Below are 23,992 nucleotides of genomic sequence, written 5' to 3' on the forward strand. Positions count from 1 at the left end.
AGAAAGGCATAAAACAAATTATAATAATGAACTTTGTGCCCCGTTATAAAAAAATATTGAACTGTGGAGGAAAAAATTATTCAACATTAGACATCCCCCTCCTCGAACCGCCACCTTATCGTGGGGGAGGGGGTTTGCAATGTCCCAATGATCCTAGGAGCTCTGTTGTCCGTGGCTTTATGCCCCCCTGATAGGCCATCCCAAGGCAAACTGGTCTAGGAGAGGGATGAGACAAAAAGAGGCGGTTCAATATAACCTCCTATGACGAATAAAAATTTGGACGGCGTTTTTCCCTCGACTGGACGCGGGTCACTGGGGCCCCCACTCTGGAGCCAGGCCTGGAGGTGGGGCTCGATGGCGAGTACCTGGTGGTCGGCTCGCACCCATGGGGCTCGGCTGGGCACAGCCGAAGAGGCAACGTGGGTCCCCCTTCCCATGGGCTCACCCCCTAGGGGTAGGGGCCCAAGGAGGTCGGGTGCAGTGTGAGTTGGGTGGTGGGCCGAAGGCGGGGACCTTGGCGGTCCGATCCTCGGCTACAGAAGCTGGCTCTTGGGACGTGGAATGTCACCTCTCTGAAGGTGAAGGAGTCTGAGCTTGTGCGCGATGTTGAGAGTTTCCAGCTAGATATAGTCGGGCTCACCTCAACGCACAGCTTGGACTCTGGAACCAATCTCCTTGAGATGGGCTGGACTCTGTACCACTCTGGAGTTGCCCCCAGTGAGAGGCGCCGAGCGGGTGTGGGCATACTTATTGCAACCCAATAGCCTGTTCATTGGGGTAGACAAGAGGGTAGCCTCCCTCCGCCTTCGGGTGGGGGGACGAGTCCTAACTGTTGTTTGTGCGTATGCACCGAACAGCAGTTCGGAGTACCCACCCTTTTTGGAGTCCCTGGAGGGGGTGCTAGAGGGCATACTTTCTGGGGACTCCCTAGTACTGCTGGGAGACTTCAATGCTCACGTGGGCAATGACAGTGAGACCTGGAAGGCGTGATTTGGAGGAATGGCCCCCCCCCGATCTGAAACCGAGTGGTGTTTTGTTATTGGACTTCTGTGCTCGTCACGGATTGTCCATAACAAACACCATGTTCAAGCATAGGGGGTGTTCATATGTGCACTTGGCACCAGGACACCCTAGGCCTCAGTTCGATGATCGACTTTGTGGTCGTGTCGTCGGACTTGTGGCCACATGTCTTGGACACTCGATGAAGAGAGGGGCGGAGCTATCAACTGATCACCACCTGGTGGTGAGTTGGCTTCGATGGTGGGGGAGGATGCCGGTCAGGCGTGGTAGGCCCAAACGTGTTGTGAGGGTCTGCTGGGAACGTCTGGCAGAGCCCCCTGTCAGAAGTAGCTTCAACTCCCACCCCCGGCATGAACTTCGACACACGTCCCAAGGGAGGTGGGGGACATTGAGTCCAAATTGGCCATGTTCCGTGCCTCTATTGTTGAGGCGGCTGACCGGAGCTGTGGCCGTAAGGTGGTCGGTGCCTGTCGTGGCTGCAATCCCCGAACCCATTGGTGGACACCGGCGGTGAGGGATGCTGACAAGCTGAAGAAGGAGTCCTACTGGTCCCTTTTGTCCTGTGGGACTCTGGAGGCAGCTAATAGGTACCGGCAGGCCAAGCGGAATGCAGCTTCGGTGGTTGCCGAGGCAAAAACTCGGGCATGGGAGGAGTTTGGGGAGGCCATGGAGAACGACTTTCAGACGGCTTCGAGGAGATTCTGGTCCGGCGTCTCAGGAGGGGGAAGCAGTGCAGTGTCAACACTGTATATGGTGGGGATGGTGCACTGCTGACCTCGACTTGGGACGTTGTGGGTCGGTGGGGGGAGTACTTCGAAGACTCCTCAATCCCACTAACATGCCATCCAATGAGGAAGCAGAGCCTGGGGACTCGGAGGTGGGCTACCTCATCTCTGGGACTGAGGTGACCACCAAGGTGGTCAAAAAACTCCTTGGTGGCAGGGCCCCGGGGGTGGATGAGATACGCCCCGGAGTTCCTCAAGGCTCTGGATGTTGTAGGGCTGTCTTGGTTGACACGTCTCTGCAACATCGCCTGGACATCAGGGACAGTGCCTCTGGATTGGCAGACCGGGGTGGTGGTCCCCATCTTTAAGAAGGGGCACCAGAGGGTGTGTTCCAACTACAGAGGGATCACACTCCTCAGCCTCCCTGGAAAAGTCTGTTCGGGCGGGTTCTGGAGAGGAGGGTCCGTCGGATAGTCGAACCTCGGATTCCGGAGGAACAGTGTGGTTTTTGTCCTGGTCGCGGAACAGGTGGACCAGCTCTACACCCTTAGCAGAGTCCTGGAGGGTGCATGGGAGTTCACCCAACCAGTCTACATGTGTTTTGTGGACTTGGGAAAAGGCGTTCAACCGTGTCCCTCGGGGAATCCTGTGGGGGTGCTCTGGGAGTATGGGTACCGGACCCCCTGATAAGGGCTGTTCGGTCCCTGTACAACCGGTGTCAGAGCTTGGTCCGCATTGCCGGCAGTAAGTCGAACCGTTTCCAGTGAGAGTTGGACCTCTGCCAGGGCTGCCCTTTGTCATCGATTCTGTTCTTAACTTTTATGGACAGAATTTCTAGGTGCAGCCAGGGTGTTGAGGGGGTCCGGTTTGGTGGACTCAGGATTGGGTCACTGCCTTTTGCAGATGATGTTGTCCTGTTTGCTTCATCATAGCCATGATCTTCAGCTCTCTCTGGATCGGTTTGCAGCTGAGTGTGTAAGCGGCTGGGATGGGAATCAGCATCTCCAAATCTGAGACTATGGTCCTCAGCCGGAAAAGGGTGGGGAGTGCCCTCTCAGGGTTGGGAGCGAGATCCTGCCTCAAGTGGAGGAGTTCAAGTATCTCGGGTCTTGTTCACGAGTGAGGGAAGAAATGGAGCGTGAAATCGACAGGCGGATCGGTGCGGCGTCCGCAGTGATGCGAGCTCTGCATCGGTCTATCGTGGTGAAAAAGGAGCTGAGCTGTAAGGCAAAGCTCTCAATTTACCAGTCGATCTATGTTCCTACCCCTCACCTATGGTCATGAGCTATGGGTAGTGACCGAAAGAACAAGATCGCGAATAACAAGCGGCTGAAATGAGTTTCCTCCACAGGGTGTCTGGGCTCTCCCTTAAAGATAGGGTGAGAAGCTCAGTCATCCGGGAGGGGCTCAGAGTAGAGCCGCTGCTCCTCCGCATCAAGAGGAGTCAGATGAGGTGGCTCGGGCATCTGTTCAGGATGCCTCCTGGACGCCTCCCTGGTGAGGTGTTCCGGGCACATCCAACAGGAGGAGGCCCCTGGGGAAGACCCGGGACACGCTGGAGGGACTATGTCTCCCGGCTGGCCTGGGAGAACGCCTCAGAATTCTCCCGGAAGAGCTAGAAGAAGTGGCCGGGGAGTGGGAAGTCTGGGCGTCTCTGCTGAAGCTGCTGCCCCCACGACCCGACTTCGGATAAGCTGAAGAGGATGGATGGATGGATGGACATGAGACATGGCAGAAAAATAAAAGTATTTGAAACATGCTTTGTATCAATCGTGGGATAATGTTGTCAGGACAATGTGCTTTCTGTATTAGTGTCCTAGCATCTATTGTAAAAACTAACACATGTAATCTTAGAGGATCATTAAATCTTAATCTAAAAAGAGCTTTTGAGGGCTTATGCAAATGCATGTGAGCCTGTCTGTATGCTTTTAATGCTTCCAGTTGCTTCAAGAGATTAGCGATTATATATTCAAGGACGTCACTCAAAGGCAGAGATAATATTTAAAGTATATTTAAAAGATCCTCTCTGTCTTCAGAAAGCATGCAGCTGGTATTCCATTGGGGTATTCTATGCATAGGAAAGCATTTACTCTGACAAACAAAGTGTAACTCCTGGATCCCTACAAAATTAAAAAAGCAAAATGCTGAAAATGAAGGAAAGAAGACAAAGTTTGTTTGCAAGCTGTAAATTAGGAAGCATAATACCTTCTGCTTCTGCCACTAAGAGTGGTTATGTTGCATCCCTTGAAACTGACAATCAAATCAAAAATGGGACATCATTGCAGGAGGTGACACTGTGACTCAGATCAGACTTTACCTCCAAACATAATGAATCATTCATGAGGATACAATTTTTCTATCTCATCAGACTAAACTCTCCTGCTAAAAAATGGTATGCTGAACATTAATGTTGGTGGGAAGACATACAAGATTGCCTACAAAATTGCAGCAAGGTATCCAAAAACAAGAATTGGCAGAGACTTGCCACATATACAGATCAAAGCAGGAAGCTAGCCCTGTGTGATGATTACACTGTAAAAAACAACGAATATTTCTTTGACTGAGACCCAGATATTTTTCATTATGTTTTAACTTTTATAGAACTGGAGTTTTATGATTAAGGATGAATTTTGTCCAAGAAATTTTCTAGAGGAGATAAATTACTGGGGGGGTTAGAATCAAAAATAGCCAAAGGTGCTGCCGAATTTCATTTGAAGAAAGGCAAGATGAGCTTAATGAGCAGTTAAAGGTTCAGAAAGAACTACAAGATGAAATTGAAATAGAAGAAAATGAAGACCTTTTTAAGGACATGAAATATGGTGAAGAGCGGAAGAAGGTATGGAATCTCATGGAGAAACCCTTGTCATCTATCACTGCTAAAATAATGGCTGTTGCCTCAAGTCTCTTTGTGTTAGTATCTCTGGTTTGCAATGACTTTAAACACTGTTGAAGAAATGCAATACAAAACTCACTCAGGAAATCCCAGTGGTAAAACTTACCTTGAATATGTTGAAACACTATGTATAGCCTTCTTCACAATAGAATTTCTCTTGAGACTTTTTTCTACACCAGATATTAATCGATTTGTTAGAAGTGTTTTAAATGCTGTTGACTTAATAGCTATCCTTCCACTTTATCTTCAGATAGTATTAGAGACCTTTGAAAATGAAGACTATGGGAGACATGATCATGATATTGAGACAGTTGCTAGGGTGGGTAAAGTTGGACAAGTCCTGAGAATAATGCGATTAATGAGAATTTTTTCGGATACTAAAGCTAGCACGTCATTCAACTGGATTACGGGCTTTTTGGATTTACCCTAAAACAATGTTACCAGCAAGTTGGATGTCTCTTTCTTTTCATAACTGTAGGCATTTTCACATTTTCTGCAATGGTTTATACTGTTGAGCATGACGTTCAGGGAAACCAACTTTACCAGCATTCCACACGCTTGGTGGTGGGCAGCAGTAAGTACAAATTAAGTTGACTTGTTTTTCTTTCAAACAATTTGGAATTTCTAGCAGCATTTATATATATCAGATCATCTGTTGTGTATATTTTTTTATTGTGTAGTATTTGAATTTAACATGATACTTGTTTGTGGTTTGCATTTATATGACAGATGAAACAGGAGAAAATCATGTTTCTGGATATAGAAATAGATCATCACCATTTATGAGAAAACAACCACAATAATCAAGCAGGTAGTCAGTAAAGAGTATTTATTTTTGCCCTAAGACATTGTCAGAGACATTAATGAATGTGTAGCTATAGCAACATATAAGGGTAAAGGTCATTAAGGAAAAACTGACAAAGATTAAGAGTAGGATTCTGTGTATGAGTACAGTACCTTCAGCTCTCAATGTGAAATTATTTGGGGCACAATAGGCAAATTGAAAATGTTTTTTTTTAATAGTTTACTATATTAATATATGACCAGGTTTATAACAAAGTTTTGATTAGTTTAGATAACGTAAAAATGGTTAAAAATGTAATTGTTTTTGTTTTGCACTTATTTGACTATATTTCATGGCACTGTTTTGCCGACATTTTACAATGTTTAGGCGTGGGCACTACCATGTTCTTTAAAATAATGACATCCATTGCCAAACAAATTGGCAAGTCATGATGTCATGTGAGTGGGTAGTATGACATCATTACGCCATCACTATTTAAGATGGCAGTGTACATTGTCACATTTACAATCTTTGTTGCATTATAACATTAGTAGGGGGCTTTGCCACCCTGCTCACTTCGCTTACCAACCCCCAGGCCTTTGCTAAACACTAGCCTCTTTGCGGTTCTGCCACTCGCATACGGGGATGCGGATGTATTACAGCGAGTAATTAACCATATTAAAAAATAGTAAAACATAATAATTTGAAAGTAAATTTATGTTTCATGTTTGCGTTAGAATTATTCGTTGCGTAATATGATTTCATTCTGTTTGGCTTTGAAATTAACTTTAGCTTTCTTGGATACATCCTTCTTTCTACAGTAATTTGTGCAGTGGATGACCGGACGGTGTTAAAATTTGTAGATATTCTATGGGATATTAAAAAGTTGATGTTTTCATCTTCCGCTTGATCACCACCAAGTGTTTCAGCATAATCTATTGATACGCATTTAACCAATTTGCTGTGTAACAGATCGACATTTTTGGCGTTAATTCATTTGACTTCATTGCTTCTTGGTGCTAGGATTGCCTGTCTGCTCGTTTTTTCTGTTGATAACCCTTCATGATGAAATTCTTTAATAAGATTTGGACATAATACGTCTTCTTTAATTGGTAACTTAAAGTGAGGAAAACATTTAAATATATAAGAGCTGAGAGAGCAGGAAGTGTGTCTGTCAAAAGCATTCACACAAATGAGAGGTGAGAGGACCATGTCCGTGGTTGAAAATGGTTGAGAGTAGGATGTGACTTGAAAAAATCTCATGGCAAAAGTCTCATCTCACAGGACTTGAAAAATCTCTTCAAAAAAGTCTCGTCTCGTCACAGGATTTTTTTTTTTATAATAGAGAGATATAACTCTTAGATAACTAGGGAAAATATTTTTTGTTCTTTTTCTCATACTGTATTTGGTTTATGACCTCTGCATCTTCCTTTTGCCCTTCATTTCTTGGTCAAAATATGCTCTTCAGCGTTGGTGATTTACTAAGTTTTATCAAGCATTAAAAAACCAAAATGCAACAAAACGTAAAAATAAAATAATGAACACAAACACACCATGCATATACAATGTATATTTAAATATACGTTTTTTTAAATTAGGTTCTTAAAGATTCCAAATAATAATAAATAAATGTTATTAGGAATGAATACCTGAACTGATAAATATTGATAAGTGAAGTTCATTGAAAAATCTGAATTTATTAAGATTGAAATATAAAAACTAAATTTCAGCCTAAACATTTAATACAGAAGATCAATAAAAATTTCATTTTTAAGAGAAAACCAGTCTACACTTGGGCAAGAGACCACTTTTCTAATTACTTATAATCTGCAGACCACTCGCATGCAATACAGCAATGCCAAAAAACCTTAAGTTGCTTTTATTTCATAGATCACAAAGAGGATGAGTTGATTTAGAAAGGACAGTATAAGCCGCAACTTATCTTGGTCAATTGATTCGTGGAATAAATTGGTAAAAATAATTAATATCATTTATTTACTTTGTCCTAAACAACAACTTTTTAATAACTTTTTTTCAAAGGAGCTCCAACATTTGCAAATAGTTTAACATCCCAGTTTTAACAATTCAATAACTTGTGTAGAAATTGAGTCACACAGCTAAATTATTAACAAAGAAGACTTTTTCTGTGAACTGGTCTCTAGACGTAAATTTCCATTAGATCATTTAGTAGAAAAACTGGCAGCAGGAGAGAGTAGGGTTATAGTTGGACAGCATAATATTGGTACATAGAAAAAAAAGAACTATCAACAAAAAAGGCTTTGGTATATTCAAGAAAAGTCAAAGTAAAAAAAAATGTAAGATGTGAAAAGCACAAATGAACATTTGTAATCTTGAAAACTGAGGCCAGATGGAACATTCAAAATTGAGTTGTAAGTGTCAAAATTTTACTAAAATACAAAGAAATTAGCAATGGACGTCTTATGTCCAGTATGACGAGTTCACTGGCTTTGTGAAAGTGTTATAGTCTTTCAATGAGATGCAGAGAGCTGAAGCCCTATTAATTTATAGCACACACATGCATGCTAAAAGAAAACGTTTAAGCATCTTGTTTAACTGGAGTTGTCCATTGCTTGTCCCAGTTGCATTGTAAACAAAGAAGCAACCACTTTGGGGTGACTATCCTCTGCAGGGCACGTGTTCACATGCTGAAGCATGATCTCCCTGGGCTAATTCACAGTCAATGATTAACTCAAATAAGCCATTTATTTCATCCTAACAAAGGAATTGGGCAAGATGGCCCTTTTGCATCATGTCCATGCTTTCTATCCTATAGTTGCTGCAGTGGTACTACCACATGTCAATTTTACAGCAAGAAATGTCTCATCATCAGCTTACAAAATCTTCATAATTGCTTAATCCCTATATACTCATGACCTAATTCTTATTGAAGACTCTTGCGTTATAACTGATAATACAATGCACTTCATTATACGGAAGGGAAAGGTAGCCTGGTTATCTAGTGCTTAAACAACCTCAGCTCTCACTCAACTCCCTGATAAAAACATCATGGCATCAAATGTTACATTAATTCAAGACTGAATTTAATTTTTTTTACTGCTTCAGTTAAAACTAAACAGGAAACAATTATTTCAAATTTCACCCTATCCAAAGATATTTTCAGAGCTATTTTACCATAACCATATTTCAGCTTTCAAGTTTGTTTGCTAACATGTGTTTGCACAATAAAATCCATATCTGCCTGTCCTCCATAGCCTAGTGACAGTAATATAGTACACACAACCTATCATAAAAAAAAAAGACTGAATATAGCATCATGTATTCAATGCAAAATATACTAGCCAAAAAAAATAATGGGTTAAGGTAAAAAAGGTAATATTGTATTTTTTTTTTTTACTGTTGACTCTTTTTTCATTGGTGACTGAATTACTAGTGTCCCATCCATCAGGTACACTACCTTTGTGATAATTATACATTTCTCTACTAGAGTTGTACTTTTGGTATACTATTTGATTCCCTAAGTGCAGTAACTTCTTGCTGGGTTGGAACCATAAATGCTGCTTCTTTTTATTTCCTGGTTAAGTGAGGCATCATGAATAGCTGCTTAATCAGACTTTAACAGCATGTTTTGTTGAATTATTGAATCCATTGGCCAAGGAAACCATCTACATTTGGGGGCTGTGGATTGGGATTCACAGACATTGTTGCGTGTCCTTATCACAGGGGAAGGGATCAGTGGCCATATTTAATAAAAGCTAGAAACAGTATTCAAATTTGAATGAGAAAGCAAAGCATAATTCAAAAAGCAAAACCATTTGAGAAAACTGTAGGAGATAATCTAATCTCTCATTTCCAATAATTACTCAATGTTAATGTATACTTTTCCATTTTAATTTGCAAACCCAGAACAATAATTAACAGAGCATGCATGCTGTCCTTATTAACGGTTTTCCTTCCCACACAAAGCACATTACTTATATATATATATATATATATATATATATATATATATATATATATATATATATATACACACACACACACACACACACACACACACATACATACATACACAGCTGGGCCATCCCAGCAGCAGATGAGGCAGTGTTACAAAGAATACATGTCCCTCTGAAGGTGCGGGTCAGCTCCTTGCTCCCTCTTCAATAATGGGAGCTTGTTGAACCCGACACTGTCAGTACCATAACCAAGAAGAGCGTGGTTAAGGAAGACAACCACACATGATGCAAGGAAATGGTGAAATGTTCAAGTGCTTTTATTATAAAAACCATTTCCAAAACAGTGTCTCCAAGGCAAGTTCTCAAAAAAAAAAGTTCAATAAATAATCCATAAAATTAAAAACAAAGTGCTGGTGGAGGTTAAAATTAAATAAATAGAAAAAAAATCAGTTAAAAAAAACAAAGTTAAACTTCAGACAGGAGTCTTTAAAATTATCATTCCCCGTGCTTCCCTTTTAAAACCGACGCCTCTCTGGCTTATCTTTCTAGGATCTCACAGCACGGAGAGAAATCTACCCACAGGCGCAGACATCCTTCTAAACTGGCCCGATCGCCATCCTCCCACCGCTGCCAGTCACAGGCTCCACCCGGCGAGAGGATCCTCTTGAGCGTAGCGATCACTGCTGCTTAACAGAAGTGATCCTCGTGCCTACATCTTGAGCGTTGGCCGTACGCTACTCCCGAGGCACCATTCCCGTCTGCGTACGTGCGTGCGTATGTCCGTCTGTCTGTCTGTCTTTGTGTTTGTTTGTTTGTCGCTCTCTTTTGTACCGTTTCTCATTCATTTTTTTCACCCTACCCTTTATAGGCTGGGGGAGCGGTTGTAGGTAAGATCACCATCGCCTAATTGCCGCCCCGTGCTGATAATAAGCAAGCCAACGCACAGACGGCTGACCGCCTCGCACCAACACGGAGGCGGGGAGTCTTTGGCAGAACGCTCGCCCGTCTCCGTGTTGGTGTTCATTACTTATTTATTATAAATGGCCAATCTTTTTACGCCGAGGATCCGCTTTACCATCCCAAAGCCAACATTTTCTTTCGTATATCTATACTACACTACAATAACAACGGTGAAGAGGTGGAGGAAAGAAACACAAAATGAAATAGGGAACAACAGCAGAAGAACATGAGGGAAGGACAAATGCAGAAATAAGAACAAATACGAAAAAATGATTAAAAAAATTAATATGTGTATTTTTAATTATTATATAATAAAAGTTTCCTTGTTGTTGGCCCCTAATGTATTCCATATTAGCCACTTATGTGAGGGTAGGTGTGTTTATAAGCGAATGCTGCAATGGGTTGCTGCTCCATCCGTTGTTGGTTTCATCTCTTTTCGTGATTATGTTACCATCGTCTCCTGCCACAACAGCACTGATCTGGACTGAGCAGTTTCAATAATTAAATGATAGATGGATGTACAGTAGTACTAGGGTGTTGAACCGTGTTAGCCATTCTAAATATAGAGAAAAGCCAAGCAAAATGACAACTTTTATTGGCTAACTAAAAACTTGAAAGCTTGCATATTGTAATCTTTTTAGTTAGCCAATAAAAGGTGTCATTTTGCATGATAGATAGATGAAAAGTAAAAGTCTAGTGTAAGATATGGCAGCATGACTTTGTCTATCTTTATAATGAATACTTTTTACTATACTGTATAAGCACATAGATACAACAAGCTAATATACATATTAGAAATTTGGGATCAGTGCATACTAGAATGTTAAACACAGCACATCTACCTTTATAGCCAGTCTAAAATTTGCTGAACTCACAAGAAATCAAGACTGTTACATTCATTCCACAGACACTGTTATCTGCTGTGCATTTTGGATAGCCACATCAACTGACCTGATTATAGCCAAGGATGAGCAGCCACCATGCTGTGGAAGACAAAAGTGGATATCAGTATGGCCAATGTAAGGAATGAGAGTTAAATGTATAGGAGGCAAAGATTAAAGGATCCAGTATCATGGCCCTTGATTTCTTACAGCTGCAATGGATACTTTGAACCTTCAAGAAGGGTAATATTTCCTTGATCAGACGCACATATATATAAGTATCACATATAAGCCTCCCGGGAAGGAAGGAATAATCAAGTGAATACATACTTATAAGAAAGAGAACTCAATTAAATTAGACTAGCATGCTAAAATTACAATCACAAGAGAATTAAAAGAGTGCGGCAGGCAGATATGTTTACTTTGACTATGTGTGCTTAATTCTGCATGTTAAATGTGTATAATTAGATGAACAAAAGAATACTAATGTTGAAAATCCTTTATTACAGCAGAGCTACAGGAACTCAACAAGAGAATATAGGTTCAGCTTTGCTAAACTTAGGAGACAAAGGAATTCCTGAGTTTGTAAAGACATACATAAGAAATATATACTGTACATCACTACAACCAGGGAACAGTTAATCATCATACAGAATTTGGGAAGTTGGTATGAGACTGAGAAACTTCTAGTAAACAACTTTTTACATGATCAAATTGTCTGCATTTTACAATGTGTCTGCGAGCAATCCTTTGTTTTATAGAAACTTTTTATTCTGCTGGAATCCAGGCACTTCCAGGCAGGTGGCACAAGTGCATTGAGAAGGGTGGAGATGACATTAAAAAATGACATTATCAGTGTTATTAAGGTTCATTCCATTTTCTAATAAATCAAATTTTCTAACTTTAGTTTGACTCCCCCTACTAAAGTTTTAATAGACCATTGTAAGTTTTCATAAGTTTATCGTGTGATTTTTCCACTTTTACAGAACATTGCAGGTGGTTCACCAGTCCATTTCAATACAGAACAATATGAGCATTTAACATTTATGAACAATATAAGAAGTTCTTTATTAGATGTATAATGATTTACAATGTTCGAAGTATATTTAAACCCATCATTGAAATTTTTGAGCCAAAGCAATAATCTTTTTTGATTTGCAGGTGTGAGAGAATAATTTAGAGGTAACAATAGTTAAGTATTTTGGCTTGTAGTGCACATTGAAATATGTATATAAGCATTTGTTTTAAGAAATGTCATGAAGAAGAACTGAAATGATTAAGTGCACAAAAGACACATGTGTGCCATAGGAAGGTCGATGTCCTATACAAAATGTACTCAGACAGCAGCAGATGTCCTGAAAACAACAAGATTAGACAGTTTTCACATACACAAAAATGTCAAGGATAATAGCTAAACTTAAGATACTGTATAAGAAGAACAAGAGTATTAAAAAATTACTTTGATTTTCTAAATTTACATTTATTGATTTAGCCAACACCTTCATCAAAAGCAGCTTACATCATTTGAGATCTAACTGGTTACATTTCTTTTCTCCTTCCAAATAATAATAATAATAATATATTTTATTTATTTGTAGGCACCTTTCTAAACACTCAATGACACCAAGCAATAGACAAAACACAGATTATAAACAATAAGTAAAATACAAAAGTTAAAATCAGACAGAACAATTGTAATCAAAGAGAAAAAGCAGTCTTAAACAAATGAGTTTTAAGTTTAGATTTAAAAAGTGAACATGATTCAACATTTCTAAGCTCAGGTGATAGTGAGTTCCAAAGCTGGGGAGCAGAGCAACTGAATGAAATAAGAAAGTGATCAGTAATGAGAAGTTCATCTGCAGTACAATCAAGCGGGGTAACTCCAGAACAGCAAATCAAGTCCAGGATATGTCCTTTGGAATGAGTGGGAACATCATGCAGGAATCCAAAACTCTCAAGGCAGGATGTAAAGTCTCTAGTAATAGGGACATTGATATTACATTGATTGATATGACACAGCAGTCGTGGGCTGCATCAGGAGTGGGCAGGAGGAGGAGGAGTATAGGAACCTAATCAAGGACTTTGTTAAATGGTGCGACTCAAACCACCTACACCTGAACACTAGCAAGACCAAGGAGCTGGTGGTGGATTTTAGGAGACCCAGGTCCCACCTGGACCCCATGATAATCAGAGGTGACTGTGTGCAGAGGGTGCAGACCTATACATACGTGGGAGTGCAGCTGGATGATAAATTGATCTGGACTGCCAATACTGATGCTCTGTGCAAGAGAGGACAGGGCCGACTATACTTCCTTAGAAGGCTGGCGTCCTTCAACATCTGCAGTAAGATGCTGCAGATGTTCTATCAGACGGTTGTGGCAAGTGCCCTCTTCTACGCAGTGGTGTGCTGGGGAGGCAGCATAATGAAGAAGGACACCTCATGCCTGGACAAACTGGTGAGGAAGGCAGGCTCTATTGTAGGCATGAAGCTGGACAGTTTGACATCCGTGGCAGAGTGATGGGTGCTGAGCAGGCTCCTGTCAATCATGGAGAATCCACTGCATCCACTGAACAGTATCATCTCCAGACAGAGGAGCAGCTTCAGCGACAGATTGCTGTCAATGTCCTGCTCCACTGACAGACTGAGGAGATTGTTCCTCCTCCAAACTATGCGACTCTTCAATTCCACCCGGGGGGGTAAACGTTAACATTATACAAAGTTATTGTCTGTTTTACCTGCATTTTTATCACTCTTTAATTTAATATTGTTTTTTTATCAGTATGCTGCTGCTGGAGGATGTGAATTACCCCTTGGGATTAATAAAGTATCTATCTATCTATTATCCATATGTATATTGAAATTCTACAGAAGTATTATGTTTGGTGAAACAGTAGATAAGTGTGTAAGGAAAACAGCAAAGTCATTCAGAAAGTCATTATTTGGTTTAGGGGGCCAGTAAACAGTTGCAATAATAGTAGGAATAGGTCCATTTAATTGACATACAAGAGATTCAAAAGGATTGAAGGCAGGGACAGACAACGGCAAGACTTTCCATTTCTCACGATACATTAACGCGAGACCTTCACCTCGGCCAGAGCCATGGGGTTGAGAGATGTAAACAAACCCCGGGGGAGTGGATTTGTTAAGTTGGGAAAAGTCATGGGGTTGTTGCCATGTCTCGGTTAGACAGAAAAAGTCAAACTTACAATCAGTGAGGAGATTGTGGATGAGAGGCTCCTTGCTCGTGAGTGAGCAGACCGAAGTTGACAACGGCGTTATCACATTTAACTGTGGTCAGCAACTCTGCCTAAATGACGTGGAGGATGTCGAGAACTGGGCCAGATGGAGTTTATTATTTTCGAACTGTCAGCTTGGATACTCAGGCGGGAGCCATGTTGGATGTACAGTATGTCCGATGGGGGAAGAATACGATGTCTGGGTGGAGATATAGGCCAGTCAGCGGAGACTCTGGAGCACTGGCAGGTGAAGTGACTTGCTCAGGGTCACACAATGTCAGGATTTGAAGTCCAAAGCCTTAACCACTGCACCTCACTGCCTTTTCTAAGTTTTCGGATGTGTAAACCAACAAACCAACCTGAGTAAAAAGTATGCATTGATTGACACTGCATATAAATTCAATTGTTTATAAAATGGACTTCTACCCTTTCTTTTTTTGATCATTCTGACCATGCTGTAACAGACTGTTGTGATGGATGCTCCCTCTTCAGCCTGGCACAGCAAGAGTAATAAATGACACAGAGGGACAAGCTTTTCTCCTGCCTGATTATTGACTCAAAAAAGTTTTATCAGACTTGTCCTAGTAGAGCATACATTTTTTTTCTTTAATTAAGATGTCAGTTTCTACCACATGGGCAAACAGATGTTTCTCTGCTCAAAATCAATATATTCTGAGGTAAATTTGATAACAGTAGCCCTGTGATTTTTTCCGGATGTTCATGCGTGTATTTAACAACCTAGTCACTTCTAGATTTCTTTGTATATATGTAGCAGCTGCAAGTCTGATCACTTTAGGATATTTATATGTAGCAACCAAATTTTAATCAACTTCATCAGAGCACTTTTGAGATTTGGAATAATAAGTTTTTCTATTGTAGGGGGGTTTACCCCTAAATATTGATATGTAGATATATCGAAATATCCTTTCTTAGTTGATACCTACTATCCTAGATGTACAGTACCATCTTGCTGAATTTCAACTTATTAATTAAAAAGAAAAGAATGCTTTTGTTGATGAGTTTGTCAGTCAGTCAGTCAATTTTGCATTATACAATTATGCAATTATTGTATTGCATTGCATTAAAAGTTGCATAGTTAGATCTGGACCACCCTATATATAGAGGGACATTTTATGTAAATCCGTATTAAATTATTTTTAGCTATTTATTCATCATTATTTGTACCAATTTTAATTTGTTTGATTTTCTTGCATCTATTTCTTTAACATCTTGTAAAACACCTTGAGCTACATCCTGTGTAAGAAAATGTGCTATAGAAATAAATGTTGTTGTTTTGTTGTTGAAAAAAGTGTGCAGTCTTTCATTCCACACAATTTGCTTCAGTTGAACTGATTAAAACATGGTAAACTGTCTTTTTTATAACACAGAAAAGAAAATGGATTTTAATTGATGTTTTTTCTTTTTATAGGTGAGCATTTCCACAGTGGGATATGGAGACATGTTTCCAGAAACTCACCTTGGGAGGCTTTTTGCTTTTGCTTGCATTGCCTTTGGAATCATCCTGAATGGAATGCCAATTTCAATTCTTTATAATAAATTCTCGGATTACTATGCAAAGCTTAAAGCCCATGAGTACACATCTACATTGAAAAACAGAGGGAAAGTAAAATTTTCAAGAAGAGCAGCAAAGAAAATATCCGCTGTTGTAGGAGTGAAAAGCAACAACTTGGATTAGAAGTTGTATAACATAAGTATTGTCAAAATTAATATCAAATAATCACTGTAAGTAGGAAAACTTAACATTTCCTGCTAGTAAACTGTGAATTCTCCAATAGTGGGATTGGAAAAATGGGACAGACATAAACATTTTTAGGCTTAAGAAACCTCATAAAAACATTTTCGCTATATAATGTTGCAAAGGTGCAATGGTTAGCATTGCTAAGTTATAGCTCCAGGGTCCCAGATTTACTGTATGTCTCAAATGGGGCAGTATGTATGAAATATTAATTTCTCCATTTACTTCCCTTCCCAAAAATGAGCAGGACAGACTGGTTTCCAAACTCTGCATTGTTGCTTGTTGTACAATAACCTAGATAGTCTTGGGTCACCTGTGACACTGAATCAGAATGGTGAAGTTTAGAAAATGCAAGAGGACATAATGAATATATAATATTACCTTTAGAATGCAATCCATTTATTATAGGCAACAAAATAACTTTTGTACTCATACTGAAAGTTGAAACCAGTTATGTGTCAGCTGTTAAGGTGTATATGTTCAAAATCATTTCATTATAGCAAAAAATACTCTGAAAAAGCTTTTTAAAAGTAGCAGGTATAGTTATAAATTGACTTGGGCATATAACGCAAGACAAATCATGCAAGTTTGGACTTTTAATTTAATTTTCCTTTTTTTAAACAGGAACTTCAAATTTAGTTTTGCATACTTCCATCAGTCTGTACATTTTTTGTTCCTACTTTTTCCAAGTCAGAGTCAAGAGAAATGGGAGATTATCTCAGCAACAATATAAGCAAGGCACTTAAGGTTTTGATACTGCAAACGCAGATGCGCTCTTACTAACTGACGCTGAAGCAATATAGAGTCGCCATTCACCCAAATACCATGTAGTGATACAATGTAGTGAAGGAAACCTAGCAAGGAATTAAACCAGAGTTGAAGCACTATGAGGCACAATCCTTGCATTCTACATGCTAACCTATATTTTTTCTTTTTGTGCAAATTTTTTTTCCCTCCCACTGCAAATTAAGTTTGTTATCTGAATGTAGACATTTCTATACAAAGAAATGCAGGAAATAATTTAGTTAGCATTATACATGTACACCATACATTAGATAAATTGTAGTGTGATTCTTGGCTAGTTTATGTTTGATTCCTTCAGTCCAAACAACAACGTTGACATCTTGAAGCATTCCTGAATACTAGTTTTCATGCACTAGATATGTCTAAACTGATAATTGAAAGTTCTAGAAAATGCTGAAATACTTTGTGTGTGGTAACAAGTGTGACTAGGCCTTTCTAGAAAACTTTCTCAATAGAAGAACTCCCATTTTTAAGAGGAGGTTTATCATTTGCTTTAATTTATCTTGCATATGTCACTATTCAGCCTGTCCAAATTGTGAGATATTGTGACATATGACAAACACTAATACAGGTTAGGAGGTGGTTAGCATTCCATCTGAGGTCACACACAAATGCAGTCATATGCACATACTTCATCTAACCAATTTAATACAGTCATTGACTCTAACACACTGTTGCTTTGAAATGGCTCCCTTGTTTACTGTGTTTCTGATATTCCAGTATATTTGAGGAACTCACTTTCCACCTGGTTTTCTGCCTGTTATTTATTTATTTATTTTAGTACATTTTGACATGAAAAGCCTGCTAGTTTTTGAAACAAAGAAAGCAGGGACATAACCACAAAATACCCAGGACTAATTTATCTTTATTTTATTTCAGACCTTTATTTTTGAGCACTGTATTCAAATACATTACAAAGCATTAAAATGATATTATGTGATGCAAAAGATAAACAGATTGACTGTATGTACTGAATTCTCACAGAGTATAAAATGTGAAAAACAGTAGCATTTACACCAAAGAAGGCAACAAATAGAACAAAGAGAAAATAAGCTTTGTCTCTTTTTTTCCACATTTCTCTTCCTATTTTGCTTAAAATAACACATATTTCAGTTATAACATAGAGATTGTGTTAGTTTTATTGCTAGAATAAAGCAATAAAAGTGCCCTGTAGAATGCTATGGAATCATAAAATAAATATTCGTGTAATATTTTTCTATAAACATGAAATAAACTTTTTTTGAATTAATGACACATGAAATTTTTTATTTTATCAAATAGTTTGTATATTCTCCCACTTTTGCTATGTCTATCCTCCTGAGTACATTACATGAAGACAAGATGGCACAACATTTTCTTACTATACTGTATAAAACAAGGAAGCTTCTAATATTAAGCACATTTCCCCCAAAATGAACACATAAAGGCAACACCAAGTTCCAATAAGTTGTGCTTTTTCTACCCTAAATTATGAAACAAGTATTATCCACCCTCCCCATCTTCTGCTATAATATTGCATCTCAGGATCATCTACAGAAATTAATTTCTTAATTGAAACAGGTGTTCTTAGAAGCCAAGGATTACACAACCAATTAATTTAGTGCGTTTAAAAATGCTTTCAAAGGAAGACAGGTTTCTTCTTCTTCTTCTTTTGGCTGCTTCCTTTAGGGGTTGCCACAGCAGATCATCATTTTCCATATCTTCCTGTCCTCTGCATTTTGCTATGTTACACCTACCACCTGAATATCTTCTCTCACCACATCCATAAACCCTCTCTTAGGCCCTCCTCCTTTCCTGGCAGGTCTATCCTTAGCATCCGTTTCCCAATATATCCAGCATTTCCCCTCTGCACATGTCCAAATCAACGCAATCTCGCCTCTCTGACTTTGTCTCCAAACTGTCCAACGTGACCTGACCCTCTAATGTACTCATTTCTAATCCTGTCCATCCTTGTCACACCAAATGCAAATCTTAACATCTTTAACTCCATCACCTCTAGCTTTGTCTCCTGTTTTTTGCCAGTGCCACTGACTCCAACCCATATAACATAGCTGGTCTCACTACTATCCTGTAGACCTTCCCTTTCAATCTTGTTGATACCCGTCTGTCAGAAATCAGTTGTGACACGCTTCTCCACCCACTTGACCAGCTATTGCACTTCAACATAGGATGTGCACCCTAGACAAATCATTGCAGATGGCACTAGCAAGAGTTTTGTTTTTGCAGAAAAGGCAGCTCTTGGTAGCATGATGCACATTTTTGAAAGAGCTATATAAAAATATTACGAATCCAAACCTGTGTCTTCTGGTCTAGGATTTCCACAAAGTGGCCACAATAACTTCCTGTGATAAGTACAAAGCAATGTGCCTTCATTAGATCAGCAAATTAGTAATCAGTGTGACTGCAAGTGTTTAGACCAGCAGAGTATTGGTCTGAGAAATGAAAAATTTATCAATCAATCTTTATTTTATATTACACTATTTATGGAATACACAAAAGATGCTCAAAAAGCAAATAATTATACATTTCAAAATAAACAGTAAATACAAGAGTTTTTTAATAGAAGGACTTTTTCTGGTTAAAGGAATACATAAAGAACAAGCTAAAAATTATGATAAAACAGATAATCAACCTGACAAAAAGTATCAAGAACAAGACACTTACTGTCAAGTATGCCTTAGAAGACAGTAGAAGACAGTTCCAAAGAGTGGAAGTCATAAAGCTTAATAAGAATTCACCAAGAGTGACAAAACGGGTCTTTGAAATTGTGAGAAGGCCAGAGGACCTCAGCTCTCTGGCTACTTGAGAAAATGGAAGTAACAATGAAAGGTTATCTGTTGTATTGAAATTCATACAGCAGCTAAAAGCAAGAAGCTGACCCAATCCTTTTGCTAAGAACAGTCTGACATCTCTCTGGGCACCCTGGAGATTAACTAGTTCTGATATTCATTCTTAATTCAGCATAAGCTCAGTAATTGAGGCCACAACCTAAACTGTCACACTACAAAGAGGTATGGTTTTCCTTATGATGCTGCAGGACATGGCAAGAAGGCTACACAAAGAGTATACATCAATACAAGCGAAGTTCTTCATTTGAACCTGGAAAAATGAAACACACATTCAGATATTCTCAAAGGTTTTATATTATATCATTGGCCAGGAATCCTACGTTTCTGCGCTTCCTGTCTAGAGTGTCAGGTATGGCAGATTCCTATGAGGGACCGTGCTCCTCTGATTCCCCTTCCCTTAATTGACATTCCCTTTGAACAAATAGGGTTCGACATCATGGGACCCCTTGATCCTTCATCATAAGGACATAAGTATATTTTCACCCTCATTGATTATGCCACGAATTCTAAAACAATTGCATGGGAACTCTTAGGGGCCTTTGCATGTGTCAGTATCCCTAAGGAATTCTTAACAGACCAAGGGATACCATTTACCTTGGAAACATTGAGGGAAGTTGCCAAGTTACTTAAAATTCAACATTTAAAGACAGCTGTATATCATCCTCAAACTGATGGTCTCATAAGAGAGGTTTAACTCTGAAGCAAATGTTACATAAGATGTTCAATGAGGATGGAAGGAATTGGGATCAGCTCCTTCCCCTCATTCTTTTTGTCTATCAGGGTGTAACACAATCCTCTTCAGGCTTCTCCTCTATGGATGGATGGATGGATATTCTAAAAGAAGGATGGGAGGAAAAGCACTTCCTTCTATCAATATCTTAGAGTATATCACACAATTACACAAAAGATTTGCAAAAATGAGGCCCCTACTTAAAGAGAATATGGAGAAGCCACAAACAGTGCAGGCCCGATGTTATGACTGTTTGTGTCTTGGTACTCATCCCTACCTCTCACTGCCAATTAATGGCCCATTGGCAAGGCCATATGAAGTTAAGGAACAAAATGGACTCACTGATTATTTGGATAAACAACCATAAAGTCAGCTGAGTGAATGGGAACTTGCTCAAGCCGGGGAGGGATAGGGAACCCAACCCTTAATCTGGCCAGTCCTGTTCTCTTTTTGCTAAAAATATACCTCTCAACTTCAGCTCTAATTACTTCCTAACAAAAGCAGGCGATCGAGGCAGTGCTCTTGTCCATTCCCAAGGTAGTGAGCGAAAACCTGGCAGGACTTCACTGATTGAGCATGACAACTGAACCTGGGGTAATCGTCAGGGAGCACCCTTTTCACCACCCGGAGGCAAAAAGCACTGAAGTGGAACCTGAGATCAAACGCATGTTGGACTTAGGTGTGATTGAGGAAAGCCATAGCTCCTGGTCCAACCTGATCATATTGGTTGCGAAGCTGGAGATTTTGCAATGACTTTTGCCGTCTTAATCAAGTCTCCCAATTTGATGCTTACCCAATGCCGCGTGTAGACAACCTCCTCAGGTGACTCAGAAAAGCAAAATATTTTACCACACTTGACAGGATTAGGGGGTACTGCCAAGTTCCCCTAATGGACTCAGCATCATGTGAATTTCCCCTTGGGATTAATAAAGTATCTATCTATCTATCTATCTATCTATCTATCTATCTATCTATCTATCTATCTATCTATCTATCTATCTATCTATCTATCTATTGTAGCAGTAGAGGCGTGGAGCCACCTCTAACACCCTCAGGTACCACTCCAGACACTGGATAAAAGTCCAAGACTCTTTATTATAATTACTACGTGCACCAAGCACTCTCCACACCACACTCATAAATCACAATAATCAAGCACAATACAATTCTCTTTCCTCCTCGCCTAGACACTTAGCCCTCCTACCTCCCAGCTCAGCTCAGTGTACTGGGCTTCCCAGAGTCCTTTTATATCCCCTGACCCGGAAGTGGTACCTGTCCAAACCCACAAGTCGTTATTACTTCCGGGTCAGGGTAAACAGTCCTTTTCTTCAGCCTGGGAGCACGTCGTTCCTTCCTGTCACATGATGATTACGCACGTCCGGGTTATAGGGCACATAAGAGCCCACTAGCCCCCCTACAGCGACTCCCGGTGGCCCCCAAGGTATCCAGCAGGGCTGTGTATACAAACTACAAAGTCCATGAGGCCCTGCTGGAACTCGGGGCACGATCATGCTGTCCGGAGGGCTCCTCCTGGCGGCCTGGGGGTGGCGACTGGAGTCTGTAGCCGGCCGTCCATCACACTATCTATCTATCTATCTATCTATCTATCTATCTATCTATCTATCTATCTATCTATCTATCTATCTATCTATCTATCTATCTATCTATCTATCTATCATAGAGTGAACACACATACACACTAATTTTTAGCAACAGAAATTCACTTAACTTGCATGTCTTTGGACTGTGGGAGGATACTGGAGCACCCTGAAGAAACCAACAACGGACATGGAAAGAACATTCAAACTCTATGTGGGAAGCACCCAGGTTGTAAACACTGGTCTCATATAATTCAAATACTGTTCATAAAAATGAGTTCACATCCTTTATTAAACTTGTATTATATCTGCACAGCTTTGCTACAGTGCCTTGCTTCGTGCTGTCATTGCATACTTGAAAAAGTCCACATAGATTTAAAAAAACTGCGGTGGGTTGGCACCCTGCCTGGGATTGGTTCCTGCCTTGTGCCCTGTGTTGGCTGGGATTGGCTCCAGCAGACCCCCGTGACCCTGTGTTCAGATTCAGCGGGTTGGAAAATGGATGGATGGATGGATGGATTTAAAAAAAAGGGACTACTGAAGTAAAAGGTGATTGCATGGAAACTGAGCGTTGTGCTGTCTTCATCTGAACAATATAACATCCTGCATTTAGGAGAAGCAAAGACTGGTATATAAAATATCAGGGGTCAAGTTTATAAAACATTTGTACACACAAAAAGAGGCCTGAAATGTCATTACAGAACTGTCCACGCAGAAGTCAGCATTTGTATAGGAAAACCTTATGGGAGAACCTATGTATGTTGACAGAAACTCTGAACCATGCATATGCAACATTATGAAGAAACTGGGAAATGACAACACCCTTAAAAAGTAGGAAAAGCCAGCCAAACCAACTAAATGATGACTCAGACACATGAAAATTCATATCACTGAGCCATTTTTTATGTACATTGATGTGAGAGACATTACACCACAAAGGTGATTTATATGATGTATAGACTCTATTGCAGTTGCCTTTTGCAATAATGTGTATTTGCACTGAAGCACACAGTTTATATCGGCTCAGTTTATATTGTCATTTTTCAGGATAAGAAAACAATGTAAGCACTTGTTGTCAATACCTGCATTAAGAAAAAAACACAGGTGTGATTCACTCTCTGTGTACAGAAAGCTCCAAATATCATGTCTTATAGCCCATTCATAGCTTGATGGTTTGACACAACATGGCTTATTTGACAATACTGTACTTGAAGACTATACAAATGGTCATAAATGAAAGGAATGAGCTTTTAGGGACCAGCAGGATTTTTGTTTTTGCCCATGATGATGACTAGCGTATGAGTCAATTTAAGCACCCAGGAGCCATTCTCTTGAAACTATCTGCTGAGTTGAGCCCGGCATTAGAAAGAAACACTGGCCAAAATTGAGTTATACCTGTTCATATCCTGGTTTTAACAATGGCTGACTTTCTAGCAACAGGCACCTACCAGTGGAAACTGTCCAACAGGTCAAGAATATCTAAGCCAAGCTTCAGCTGCAAATGCCAGCTCTTCCAGCTCAGTTACTATACTGGTGTGGGTGTACAAGCCAACATAAAAGGCCATTTGCAGCAGTGTCCAGTTTTCCTTACGTGACACCGCCAGAACTCTTTATTCTTCTGATCGGGACAATTGACTGCCCTCATATTGCAATAAGGACTTCTAGCAAGAATTAATCTGCTTTGGTTAATCTTAAACAATTTCATTCCATTAACGTGTAATTTATCTGCGCCGCTAAGATGATGTTGACACACCATATGGCACAATGGCCTGGGTCATTGTAACAGCAATCGTGTTATTATTTGTCCCTGCCAAAAGTGG

General features: G+C 39.9%; 1 pseudogene; it reads left to right on the forward strand.

Annotated features, from left to right (window-relative positions):
* The first annotated feature begins 4,126 nt into the window (after positions 1–4,126).
* LOC114652808 (potassium voltage-gated channel subfamily V member 2-like) lies at positions 4,127–16,396 on the forward strand (annotated as a pseudogene).
* Positions 16,397–23,992: the final 7,596 nt, after the last annotated feature.

Source organism: Erpetoichthys calabaricus, chromosome 5, assembly GCF_900747795.2.
Source record: "Erpetoichthys calabaricus chromosome 5, fErpCal1.3, whole genome shotgun sequence".
Classification (NCBI taxonomy): Eukaryota; Metazoa; Chordata; class Cladistia; order Polypteriformes; family Polypteridae; genus Erpetoichthys; species Erpetoichthys calabaricus.